Genomic DNA, 14,273 nt, shown 5'->3' on the forward strand with positions numbered 1-14,273 from the left:
ATGAATGAGTGAGAAAGAGGTTTCACGTATTTTTTGCTTTAGTATTCTAGTGAAAGTGAAAGAGAAGTGCGCTTCACTTTCCCATTTAGCCGCCTTAGATAATTTGGGTAAATTATTACTCGGTACGTATACAATTTCATCCTAATTTGTTTAAAAAAAAAGAGTTAATAATACAATATAAAACGGTTGTCAAGATGACCGTTCTATATCATCTATAATAAATAATTATTTTTTTAATTATTTGAGTAAAAAGAAATAGAGAACGGTTAACTATCCTAACCGTTCCATATGTATTAACATACAGAACGTCTCTTATATAAAGACGATCTATATTCTTCCGGAGAACGCCTACCTTTGATAACCGTTCTATATTTTGCGATCTCTAATCTAGTTTTTGGTGTAGTGATTAATAAATAAAAGAATTACATCATTGATGGAATTTAAATAAAGCTTAAAAAATTAAAATTAACTTAAAATTGTCTAATAAATTGAAGGAAAAGCAATGCTCTAATCTTTCTTTTCTTTCTTACTCCTTTTCCAATTCTTGTCAGAAGCTTCCTCTTCATCCATTACTTTTGCTAAGAGACATCCATTAAAGGCTCTACATTCGATTTTAGTATGGATAGTCTCTCCCACAGCTAAAACTCCATGCTTTTTCTCTACCCAAACCTTCTTTTCTGTAGAGTCCACCTTTCTTTTCCCTTTGTCTTTATTAGCACTCTTCTTCTTAGGCAACACAGGAGTCTTAAACTCAACTCTTTCACCTAGGCGTTTCTTAACAGGAAATTTCTTGTCACCAAGGCGAGTCTTCACATTGGTCTTCTCTACTTTGGTTTGGTCCTTTTGAGATCTACCAGTCAACCACTGCTTCACATCAATGGACAAAGAAGGTGGAACCTTTTGGGTAATCACTTCCCATAGAGGCCTACCACACCAATACTTGTCAAATATTTCAACTTCTTGTGAAACCGGGAATTCATAAGGGCGACGAAGATCTCCCGTAGGAACAATTTGCGCAATCCCATATTGCCTCTTTACTCTACGGGGATAATAAAAGGTCTATTTTGACAAACTAGGAAAACGGCAAAAGGGTTGGGCATTACAACCAATCATCTTTTCAAGCTTCCACCAGGGAATGACCTATTTAATGGAGAAGTCACAACAGGCAAAAACTTTGCCCCACTCTCGGCGACCCATCTTCAAGGAGAAACGCTTCTTTCGCCAAACAAAGCAATTGGGGGTATATTTGTCAATATTATCAGGAGGACTAATCAATTCTAGTCTCTCCATGAGCCACATCTGTAAAAATCAATGCACATAATCAGTATTTCTATACAAAAATATATTTTTAATTTCTGTAATTAAGAATATTATTTTTAATTTCTGTAATTAAGAATAAAATTGGGGAGCCTCGAAGAGGTGCTTCTGGATTCTTTTTCAATTCATCAAGACTAAGCATAGTCTCTCCAACGATTAATGGCATGGGATTTCTCCCAGATTCGATTTGTTCTAGCACAGATATTATAATTGCTTGACCATCATTATTTTTACCAGTAGTAAGAAAATATTGGCTAAGCATGCAAAAGAGGAAAGCTCTTCTCCTATAGACATGAAAAGATTCAGAGCGTGGTCTATCAAAATAAAAACGTGCAAATTATTTTAAATCAACATTATTACCATGCACTATGTTTTTTATATCTTTACCCCTAAGGTCAAGGAAAAGCTCATAATCTTTGTAATAATACTCACTCACCGTAGGCATTACCACAAGATTTAATGAAGGAAAGCCTAGAATGGCACCAAACTCTTCTGGCAAAGGGCAAATTTCATCATACCCTAATCTAAAGCAATGAGTATTAGAATCCCAATATTCTAAGGCGGTATGAATGAAGTCTATATCAAGATCTACCCCCTTTATGCCATTAATACCCCCCATATGGAAAAAGTCAAGTTCTTTCTCTCCTTAGTAGTTAAAGAACGACACCACTCACGAGTGAAATCACAAAAACTCTTCTTAATTAAAGCCATGACTAATTTTTGAGAAATCGTCAGATTTGGGGGCTATTTATAAAAAAATTTCTGGCAGATTTCGGATTCTGCAAGGATTTGGAAAAATAAGTCTGTCGCGTGGCGACAAATCTTGTCGCCTGGCGACAAAAGGATACACGTGGCGACAACGCGTCTGAGTCAACGACAATTACGCGTTATGCAAACCGCGTTTTTCTGACTTCGATTCGACTTTGATTTTACACCCCGTTATTCAATACCCCTATATACAAATCCATTCCATGTTGCCTTTTTCTTTTTGATTAAATTGAGCTTAGGCTTATTTTAGTCGAAATCATTTTATTTTTCATTTTTTTCTTTTTGGGGGAGAAAGTCGGATACCCTCCATTGATAATAAAAATGACGAAAATTTCCGACGCAAAAATTAAGTCACAATTGCACACACTCACATGCACATAAAATGAAAAATAAAATGCAAAGATAAAAGAGGCTTAATATAAAAAGTTTGTATATACAATATGTGAGTCATATAATACAAAAGACAAAGTCCTATGAAGTCAAAATAAATAAATAAGCACAGGTACAAACTATGGTGCCGGAGGCCGTAAATGATGAGGTACGTCCATCATATCAAAGAACGCTATAGTCCGGGGTGTATGCCCCTCACCATCTCCTGACCCACCAGTCGGTGGAAACCTCAACTCAGGGGCAGTCTACCCAGGCTCACCAATCGACAACGGCTGAGGTTGCAAGGGCTGCTGTGACGACGAGCCAACCTCGTACGTCCCACCACCCATCGAAGGAGCAGATGTCACGCCTCCTTAGCCCGTCGGCCCAGCAAAGACATCCTTAGGTGAAGAAGTCGAGCCCTCGTTTGGAGTAACCTCAGACCGGCCACCTCGGCCGCTGTCAGAAGTGCGGCGACTCCTTGAACCAGATCTACTCGGTTCTCTCCTAGCCTCGGGTCTCGACCGAGTGCGAGGTGAAGGAATAGGCTGTCCCTGCAAAGGTAAATCAAGTTAGATACCAAGTAAAGAATATAATGAAAGGTGATACAAAAGAAAGACAAGAGAGATACCTCCTCAACGTCGTTCCTCTGACAGGTAGCTCGGTTCCGTAACCTCACGAGCTGGCTGCGAAAGGCGTCTATACACCTCGCCATAGCTGTCACCACCTCACGAGAAAACTGTCAAAAGGAATAAAGTCAGTAATAATACAGAACAAATACCAAGGCAAGAAAATAGATGAGCTCACCCGAGTCTGGTGACGAGGAATGGATCGCTCCACAAAACGTTGATCCTCGGGGGCTGGAGGAATCATCTCCTCGATCGGTCCGAACGTACCCTGGTAATAGATAGACATCCTCGGAGGGACGAACTCCCTAGGCCCAGCCTGATAAAATTCAAATGATCATAATTCACTTGGGGGCTACCTAAAGAAAAATAAAAACTAAGCATACCGCTACCTCCTCAGACAAAACAGGGGTCGGCGCTAGCAAAGGCAGCAAGTCATCCTCGTAACTCTGCTCCAAATGGACATGAGACCGCCAGGGAGTGCCAGGAGACAACCGACTCGCGCAGTCACGCATCAACGCCTCGTGAAACATATGTTGAGGCGGGCAAATGGGGACGACGAAAACATCCGAGGAGTGCTGAATAGCTACTCTCTCGCCAAGATACACTGTAGCGTCATACGTCCCCTGAAAATAACGACGCTCGGTAGTATACCGCGCGGCCAGCGCAGGTATAACCAAATCAGCCCATGGTCGGTATACCACGTCAGGCTCCTACAAAACAGCTATGTAAGATAAATGCACTCAAAAGAGTAATATAAAAAAAAACAAGTGTTCACGAGAATCTACCGAGAGGATCAAATCTCGAATACGTGCAGTCTCAACCTGGCCAGTGCGACCTCCCCAACCAGCGCCGACGGGAAGCTCGCGAGGTGAAGGTCTCACCAGCTCAAGCGGGGGGAAGTACTCGTAGAACCAAATCTACATAGATCAGGAAAAGTCAACAAATGCTTGCACAAGTCTAGAGCTAATTTCAAAAGGATAGAAATATACCTCTACGACCCTCCAGAAATTAGAAAGTGCGACCTCTCCAGACAAAGCCCTGTGACGGCAGGAACGTCGCAGGCTCAGAAGAAAGTCGGCATAGGCCAAGCTGGCCCAGTCATACGTCCCGACCAGGTGAAGGTCGCGAACAGCTCTTATGTAGTAGAGGAGCACTCGACTACCCTTGTCAGGAGAAAAGGTCCCTGACAGCAAAATAAGAACAAAGATGCGCACCCGCTGCTCGAGAGTGGTCGCATCATCCTCAAAAGCCGCTACCAAGGGGGAACAGCGAATGCACCGGGAACTAAGCTGTCCTGGCTGAGCCTCGGCACGGGCCCGAACAGCAATCGGACCCAATAACTCCGAAACCATCGGTGAGTAGACAGTAATATTAATGTCAAATGGCATTAGAGACGAACGAAACTCCAAACCTGTGATGAGACTGAAGTCGGCAGGAGTGACCGTCATCTCACCCCAGGGAAAGTGAAAAGTGTTGGTGGTGTCCCAAAAGAACTCCACCAAAGCTCGGTCGACAAGGTTACCCCCATCATAGGAGTACATGGCCTGAATAGCCCGAAAGAGGGGAGTCAACCCACAGGACTCCCACAGCTGTCGCAACGCCTCGTCTCTGCTGAAGTACGCTTTATATAGCGTACCAATGACGTTGTTGCCAGAACCGTGACTGTGAGTTCTCCCACTGATCAGCCCACGTGGCACTCGCTCAGAAATATGGTGCTCGGGAGAAAAGAAAATAGTGTGCTCATCCCACTCTGAAAAAGGTCCAAGTCTAGTAGAGGGGTCCTCACCCTCGCTGACAGGCTCGTCCTCCCACCGTGTGTCCCTCGATTGAGAACCAGAGCCGCGTTGCCTAACCATGCTATAAAGATTAAGGTTCTACAGTATCTAAGGTTCGCCTAGCCGCATGATACTATGTTCGCGAAAAATGGAGTACGTAGTACTAAAACAGAGCACAAATTCAATTTAAGCATAATCAGCATTTTCGAACAACCAAACAATTTTTTGCAATACTATGACAAATATTGTGACAGATTGTACAAGAAGAATTAGTAAAAACACAAAGAACGGATCACATTGTTCTTTACGACCTCAAGAGGTCCAACAATGGTGAATCGCTCATTTCTTCACCAAATTGAGTCAAACAAGTCTCAAAACACTCCCAAGGCAATGCATAAGCATAATCAAGCAAGTTCAAAGCATAAAATTCGACAAAAGAAGCTGGGGATGTCGACGGCCCCATACTCGTTGATGAGCTTTTCACCTTCAAGAATAGTGGGGAGGACTTCATTCTGCATAGCATTGCAGAAGTTCTGGAGGGCCTCAGCACCCTGCTTCTCATATTTTTCAGCCTCGGCTTGCTTCTCTTCAGCTGCCTTGATCTTCATCTCAGCCAGCTTTGCCTCGGCCTAGGCAATCTCCAGCTTGTTCTAGAGTGAGTCTATCAGCTCTACAGTGAGAGTCTAATTGTGCACGACCTGGCAACCAGGGCACAAGTCAGTAAAAAAAAAAAAAAAAAAAAAAAACTGAACTGAAGAGCTGAAATTGCAAAAGTAAAGGAGTACCTGCATCAGCAACCATTGGTGTAGACACCCATTTGTGTCTCCCCAAAACCAAGCCCGGTGATGAATACCTTTTGCGTCGAATCATAATCGAATAAGGTGAAAGTGTGAAAGGTCAGGTGTTGCGGTTAGTTTTTATTAAAAATTCTTTCTTTCTGTTTTCGAAAAACAACTCTATTTTATGAAAACAACCAATCCAGTTTAGTTTGGTCCACGACTAGGGTCCAATAATAGTGTATTTGGATGGGGCATTCAAATAGCTTTCCAACGATATATTATAAGCCCAATTCCGATGAGTAATGAGGAAGTTGTGGCCAAAATACTAAACTGGGCCCAGTTTGATCTTTACATGCGGCCCAATGATCTAGGGGAGGGCCCAATGTTAATTATTATTCCTAGAGTTATTAGAATTAATTATAGTCTTCTAGAATTCTCTAGAAGGTTCTCTTTAGTCCTAATAGAATTAGAATTAATAATTATATTTTGATAAGTTTTATTTGGAATAAAATATTATTTTATAAAAAATACGATTTTAATTTTCATACGGACTTTACAAATCAATTTTGATTGATAAGTGGACTCCGTGTTTGAAAGCGCGTAGGAATCCAGGCTGTCGCCAAAGGACAGGCCTGTCGCCACGCGACAAGGTCGGTTTTGCAGCGACGGCGTGGAGTTTTATTCCTTATCAAATTCTACTTATTTCCGGACTGTTTTCTTATAAATAGGGTCTTGAACCTCCGTTTTTATTTATTCACAATCTACAATCTACAATCAATTCTCATCAATCATCTATTCTCTCATCTCTCTCTAGCTTTTCACAAACAATATTCCGCATACACGAGATCTAGAAACACCTAGCCAAGTTCGAAGTTGCCTTCGCCCTAGACGTGAAAGGTTATAATTTCTGAGGGTTTGGTCCCAAATCTCTTTATTTCAATTATTTAATTTGATTGTTTGATTTATATTTTCCTTGAAGTTACTAACGCGTGTATTTTGTTATTAGAAAGAGGTACGAGGCATCAAAGTATGTAATCTTATTGCTCTATTCTTGTGGAAAGCATGTTTTTATTTGTTTAATTCCTAGCATCATGTTAGGATGTTATTATTGTTTTCTAGTATCATGTTTAGGGTGCTTCCTATGCTTTCTAATATCATATCAATATCATGTTAGTATCATGTTAGGGCTAAAGCTTTGATCTTTATTGCTTAGTGACATGTTAGGGTTTGTTATTAATCTCGTTAGTATCATGCCTAGGATCTTGCTATTATATGCTTTAGCGTTAACATGATTATAATTGTTATGATTATTGTGATATATATGTTGCTTGATGCTTATTTATTGTTGTTGCTTGATCACGCCTTTAATGCATGTTTAAAGGGAATTTGTACTTGTAATCATGCTTAATAAGATAATTAATAATCTTGTTTAGGCTAATATGATTATAATTCAAGTGATCACTAATAATAGTTTTGCTTGTGCATTAAATTCAAGTAACATAGATAAACAGGTTTAGGGTTAACCTATTGATTGCATGTTAGTCAGAAAGCGCACATGAATACGAGAAGAATAAAGTAAAGGCCTATTTAGGGCAGGTTCAATCTTTTTTAGGTTGGATTTGTACCTTCATCCCCGAACCCTATTTGGTTCAAGACCTTTTGGAGTTGACGGTCTCATGGATCGTTAAGGGGTGTAATCTTCACCTTGTGAACGGTTTACAAGTTCCTAAAACTTGTTGGCGACTCTTTTGCTCTAGCTTCCTTCCCTTTGGACGCCACCATGATTAAGTGTATGATTACAGTGGGGTTCAAGTTTGGGGTAATGCTTGAAATATTCCCTACAGTTTTTGGCGACTCCACTGGGGAGGATTTCTATTTTAATTCCTGAAATTTATTTTGGCAATGATTTAGAATGAGTGGATGAGACTCGAAAAGTTCTAAATATTTCATGTGCGTAATTTTGATTAGCATTATTGTCATATGCATAAAAAAAGGTCCTCATTGGATAGACCATCCGAAATGAGTCAAAAACATAGGATTTTTACATGTAGGAAATTTGAGAAATATCTTTCACAATTAGAATCGAAATAATACTGCGAAATCTGAAAAATTCTAAGAACGTAGATACCTGCTGAGGCATGTAGGAACTAGCGCGTAGAAAACAGAGCTTGTCACCTGTAAAGTGCTTCTGTCGCCTGGCGACAGGGGTACTTTTGCGGCGACAGTCCCTGTAGTCTGGCGCCAAGTTCTTCCAATACCGAGCCAGAACTCTGCCTTCTTGTTTTGACCATTTCTAGCACTGTTGGCTCGATTCTACTTCCTGATTGAGTTTTTCTCACTTTTCTGAAACCCATATGTGTTCTACGTATGGACATAATCCTCTGGGGGTTCACGCTCCATCTACCCAATCGAACGCTCCTGGCAACGACGGGTACATCCGAGTTTGTGAATCCACCAAACCGTGGAAACAAGTTTTTTAACTTTCGGGGTCCCATCCACTCGCGCCAACCCTTCCAAAGGTAAGGCTTCTGCGCGGTGCATCCGAACTCATAACCATGGACCCTCTTTGACTAACCCATATCCTTGAACTTTAGAGAACTAGAGCCATGGTTAGGTTGCAAACTCATTGCATCATATTGTGACTATTTGAACTATTTGTGCATTCTTTTCTTGTGCACACCCTATATGTGCTAACCGTTTGTTTGACTTGTGTTTAAGTCTAAATAAACCAATTAATGACTAAAAAGGACTTTGTCTAATTAATTAATTAATTTGACTAATTAAAGACTAATAAAGCAATGAAACAGACGCTGAGAAGCGCTGAAGTAAATGCAAAATAAAAAGAAAAAGAAAAAATGCAAGTCCTCGGCCCCAGCCGAAGGTGCTTACCATCTCGAAACTTTCGGCTGAGGCCGACAACCGCCAGCATGTTCTCTTGGAAGGCATAGTAGGAGTCTGGAAGCCAGTTCTTCGGAATATGCTTCAGCCGGCAGTCCCTCAGGGATTTTCCTTCTTCCCGAAGAGAAACACTTGTTGATAACCGGGATGGCTAGCAGCATCAGGCTCTTCGGGACCCAAGTCCTGCATGTCTGTGTAACACCCCCAAATCTCCCTCTACGAAAATACTAGTATAATACGTATAATTATACCGTAGAGATAGACCTAGGCGTATTACCGCCGCGTGATTACGCAAGGCTACTCAACTTACTAACAAACAATACTTTGCAGCGAAAACTTCAAAACTCTTCTTTATTAATAATAACTATAAATAGAAACCAATGTTATGAGTACTCAAAAATAAATACAAAGACCAAGATTCCTAATTTAGTGAAACCAATCCCGGGACTCCAATGCATAAATTATGGATTTCAACCTGAAAATAAGCAACACTGCTTACCATTACGGTAAACAGGGCGAACCAAAACAAATAAGAAGTACGGTTAGCAAAATATGCTAAGTACGGTAAGTGTAAGATAATTAAACTCAATTATTTGCAAACATGCTTTTGAAATCGATTCCAATAATTAATCCAATAATTCCAAACTCATGATTCAAAACCAATTCTCAATATTCAAATCCCAATAATCAATAAAAACCAATTCCAATTATTTTAAAACCAATTAAACCAATTTAACCGATTCCTCTCCCAAGTGTGCACACCCCCCAAGCTAGTCTCCTTATGTGACAAGGCTATTCTTGAGGAAAGACCCGGTCATACAAAGTCCAAGACCTTATCATTATACCAAATCCGCATAGTGGGATTACTATCATGCTTATAAAGCATAAATAATAAATTTAATTCAATGATTAAATAAATCCTCTTTAAATCCAATAATTCCAACCTTTAAATAATAATAATTCAAACTCCCCTTTTTTTTATAAATCCAACATGCTTTCAAAACCAATCCTTTTAAAACATGAATAATAAATTAATTAATCAAACATGTTATAAAAATCAATACTCCAATTTAATTATTAAAACAAATCCTTTAAACATACTTTTATTTCATAAATCCTAATCAAGTCAATTTAATTCAAGCAACATAAATCATTCAAACATGTTCATTCAAATCGATCACTTTCAAGGTATCTAGCCACCTAACGTACCTTGATCCTCGCTTAGCCAAAAATACTTCAAAAGAACTCTCAAGTAGCTTGATCAAACACACCCTACAAATAAATATAACCTTAATTAATGTAAGGTTAAACAAATAATCACAACAATGAAATTAAAAACCCCCCAACTATATGTACATGAACCTTTTAAATTAAAACAATATAAACATCATAAAAATCTGATTTTATATAATTAAAACTACTCATAATAATTTTATATTAATCTCCCATAATAATAATAATAATTGAATAAGAGAAAAAGGAGAAGAAAGATAAGAAACCAAGGAGAAGAGAGGGGAGGTGTTGGCGGCAGCAGGTGGTGCCGGAGGTTGGAGGGCGGCGGCAGGTGGCGGGCGGAGTGGAGGTGATGTGCGGTGGTGGTGGTGGCGCAAGGAAAGAAAAGAATGAGGAATTGCTTAGAGAATTTGAGAGAGAATTATGAGAATTTTGTGTGAGGTTTGAACATGAATTGAAAGGGTATTTATAGGCTAGTATGATCATGAATTATGGTAGGAAAATGTAGGAAGAATTATGGTAAGTAGGGTTTAAGGGATTACTTGGAGAAGTGAGTAAAGATTTAAGGAAAGTTTGATATTGAAGAGATTGTGTATAATTGAATATGGAAGGTATGTTTGTCATGAAAAATATTAAGGAAATTGGAATTACTTGGGGAATAATTAAGAAGAATGGATGGCAAGAAAATATAATGATTGGATATTAAAAAGATGGAGAATTAGATTTAAGGAAAATAGGAGATTTTAAGGAGATAATTAAAAATACAAATTACCAAAATATTTTTCCCAAAATCTACATGGGATGGCCGAAATTTTTGAGTTTTCCTAAGCTCATATTTTCGGCCCTCCTATTTAGTACTTTAGGAAATTATTTTGCTAGTTTTAAGGATTTAAAATAATTGTTTAAATAATATTTGTAACACCCCGACCCCAAACAAATTAGGGAGGGGCCTATTGTCACGAAATGGGCATCGAGGGCCAACAACTGTCCCCACAGACCAACACAAGTCCTTTCGGCGCATTTTGTCCTCACTCATGCGCACCCCGGGAAAACTTCCCAGGAGGTCACCCATCCCAAGACTTCTCCCAGCCAAGCACGCTTAACTATGGAGTATTCTTAGCATATGAGCTCCCTAAAAGGAAAATGCATCTTGTTGATATGAGTAGTATATCAAACTCCTTTTAAAAGCAATCATGAGGGGTATTACAATATTTATTGTAATAAATAATTAAATAATAAAATACCAAATATTCACCAAATAATTTAACTAATAAAAATCAGATTTTCACATAGGGAAAATCCGAAATTTATTAGCCAAATAATTGGGATTTTCGGACTTATTAAAATAATAGTAAAATATAGCTTTTGCCTTAATTAAAATATCCAAAATATATAAATAATCCGATTTTTAAAAAATAGGATAAATGGATAATAAATCTTATCCAAAATAATAATTTGTTTTTAAAATACTTTTGGCGCCAAAATTCAAATATTGTTTTGGCTCCAAGATTTAAATAGCAAGTTAAATTACTAAAATACCCTTTTTAGAAAATAATAATTAATTAATTAATTAGGAAAATACGTATAAAAATACGGGGTATTACAGTCTGGGTCAGGTTCGGAGAGATAGCGAGGAGCGCCGAAGAAATAGGGATGGTCAGGATCTGCAGGTGCCCTAACTCAGATCCATTGGCCTCTCCAGTCTTTGTCGGAAGAGTCGTTCGGCCACATCGTTAAATATTGTGGATGACTCTCAATCTGTTACCAGCCAGAGCCATGGTGACCATACCTACTCTGGGTATTCGGCACAAGCTTATGCAGCTTCTTAAAACAGTGCAGGTTCGGCTCAAGACCGAAGAACCGGCACACCCAAAGATACGTCATCACCCTTCGGATGCTGACAGGCGTCAACTGGCATAGGGAGATCCTATACTTTCTCAGCAGATCTCTGACGAAGAGATTCAGGGGGAATCGGAGCCCATACTGTAATTGCCTAGTGTACACCCCCACGTATCCAGGAGGTGGACGATGAATCCTGTCTGTTGCAGTGGGCATTCAGCACCAATACCCATCCACCTCGAGAATGCCGTAGTACAGCTCAATCTGTTCGGCAAAATGGTAGGCTTTAGCGTTCCTGACCCACCAAGATTAAGGGACATTCCCCATCATAACCGAGATGGCTTCGACATTCTACCATTCATTAAACCCAGGGTGCAAGTCCCAAGGTGCGGCGGCTAAAGCTTCCTCCTGCCCAGAAACGCTCACCTTTCCCGTTCCTCGGGGAGGCGCCGAAGATAAAGGGACTGCCCGGAGACCCTCTTTCGGGTCGGGCCCTACTCTTTCCCCATTCCAACTGTCAACTCGGTCCCTTGGATGCCGAGTTTGCCTGGGTTGTCGGGGTTGACGCGCTCTTCCTCTAGCCATGTCGGAGTTTCAAAAGAGAAATCGAGAAAAAGGGGAGTGCTTCCAAATTCGAGAAAAATCGAAAGAAAATCAAAGAAAATTACCTTAATCTGAAGCAAATTTGCCGATCTACAAGTTCGGAGCAGCGAATTTCAATTTCAAAGCTTAAATTTTGAGAATTTGGTGAAGTTTTGAATCGAAATCAGTGGGTTTGCGTGAGTTGCAGTGCGAATTTGTGAAGAAGTGAGGAGAGAGAGTGCGAAATCCGGCCTTATGTTTCCAGAAATGGGAATTCTAGGGGTCAGTGCACTTAATTTCTCTTAAATCCCTCACTAAGTAACCGTTAAACATGTTCCCTCCAAATTAACTGCCCATTATCCGTCCAACTTCCTCCATTATCCATCCAAACTGCCGTTACTTCATTAATTGCAGTTTAAATTCAAATTTTTTGGATTAATTAAATCATTTACTTCCCTCCATTTTTTGATTAATTAAAACCCGACCCGTCATTCTTCCAAATCGGGTCTGGGGGGCAAGTTGTTTGGGTCCAATTCATCTAATTGGGCCTAGTCCATAAATGATTCAATTCTAAGCCCAAGGTCCAAGGTTCAACTCTCTAATTCATGCCAAGTCAAAGTCAAGTCAAGGTCCAAGTCCATGTGGCAAGTCCATTTGGCTTAGGCCCATTCTTCCATTTATGCAAAGGTGTAAAAGCCATCAATTGTACCATTTATTATTCATTCACATATAGCCTCAAGCAATTAATACTCTTGCATAGCTATTTCCCTCTTCACACTTACTGACTTCGGCATCGGAGGGGCCTTCCTCGGCACAACCCTCGAGGCTAGTTTACGTGTGTTTGTTGTGCAGGAAACCCTCGGCCCAACACCATTTGGACCGAGCCCAGTCTTCAGCCACCTCAGAAGGACCTTACCGAAGGTCCCATTGTTTTACTCGAAACAATAATAATTTTACATGTATGTATTTTGTATTTTGTATAAAAAGTCAGAATAACGAAGGAATACTTTTACATGCTCGTTAGGTTGCACATTAAAAACGAGGAAATTGAACCATCAATTTGTATAAGAGGTTTGGTTTTTTTTTTTTTTTTTTTTTTTTTTTTTTTTTTTTTGTTGAAGGGAAGATCAATTCATTAATAAGAAGCCATACGACATCTACAAAATAGATCAGAAATGATAAATACAATGAAAATTGAATCGAATAACAATTCTAATTCTGTAGAACTACGATCGCGAGTGAGAATCGACATTAATGAATACACTTGTCTCTTGAATCGCCGTCCTTTGAAGCCTTTTTCTACAAGGGGGCCTTGCGATTTTTGATAGTTTTTGAATTGAACAAAACCCGATTCAATTAATCGTAGTCGTTGACCTGACAACTTATTCAACGCCGCACGAACCACCACCAAAAAATTAGAACTATCGATGACAAAAAGGAAATCATCTACACTGATCAAGACCATCATAAGGATATGATCTATTATTATAAGCGATTAAAAATGGATTTTGAGGCTTACCACTGATTGAGGAACTAATGGTAGCCTCTACCAATAATTATAATGGAGATCAAGGAGCAAAGGATGAAGGAGGAAAAAGGGAGAAGGGATAAGGAAAAACCCTAAAAAAGCTGAAAAAACTCTAGCAAAAAGCTAGGAAAAACACCCTCTCAAGGAGAAACCTAGAGGAAAAACCTCTCAAACTTTATTAATTATATGTATTTGTATAACAGTTTGTTGTTTGGTTGACATGAAAAAAATACCAAAATGGGAAAATCAAAGTACTTCACATATGGGAATTTCCATTTCCTACCCAATATGGAAAATAAATTACCGAATCTAAAACCAACCAAAGAAGATATGAAAAATAGATTTTTTTTGACAAAATTTGATAATTAAATTCGCATAATATCCAAAATTATGTAAGATTTTACTTTCGCGTAAACCAAACAAGCACTTATCTTTCAACTTTTCACAAACGTTTATAAACTCCCCCAAACAAACCCGCTGTGTTCCATCACCTTAACAATTCAAACCCTTCCACCGCTAAACCCCAAAAAAACCCCCAAAAAACCCAACAACATAT

This window comes from Chenopodium album, chromosome 13 (assembly GCF_948465745.1).
Source record: "Chenopodium album chromosome 13, dcCheAlbu1.1, whole genome shotgun sequence".
Lineage (NCBI taxonomy): Eukaryota > Viridiplantae > Streptophyta > Magnoliopsida > Caryophyllales > Amaranthaceae > Chenopodium > Chenopodium album.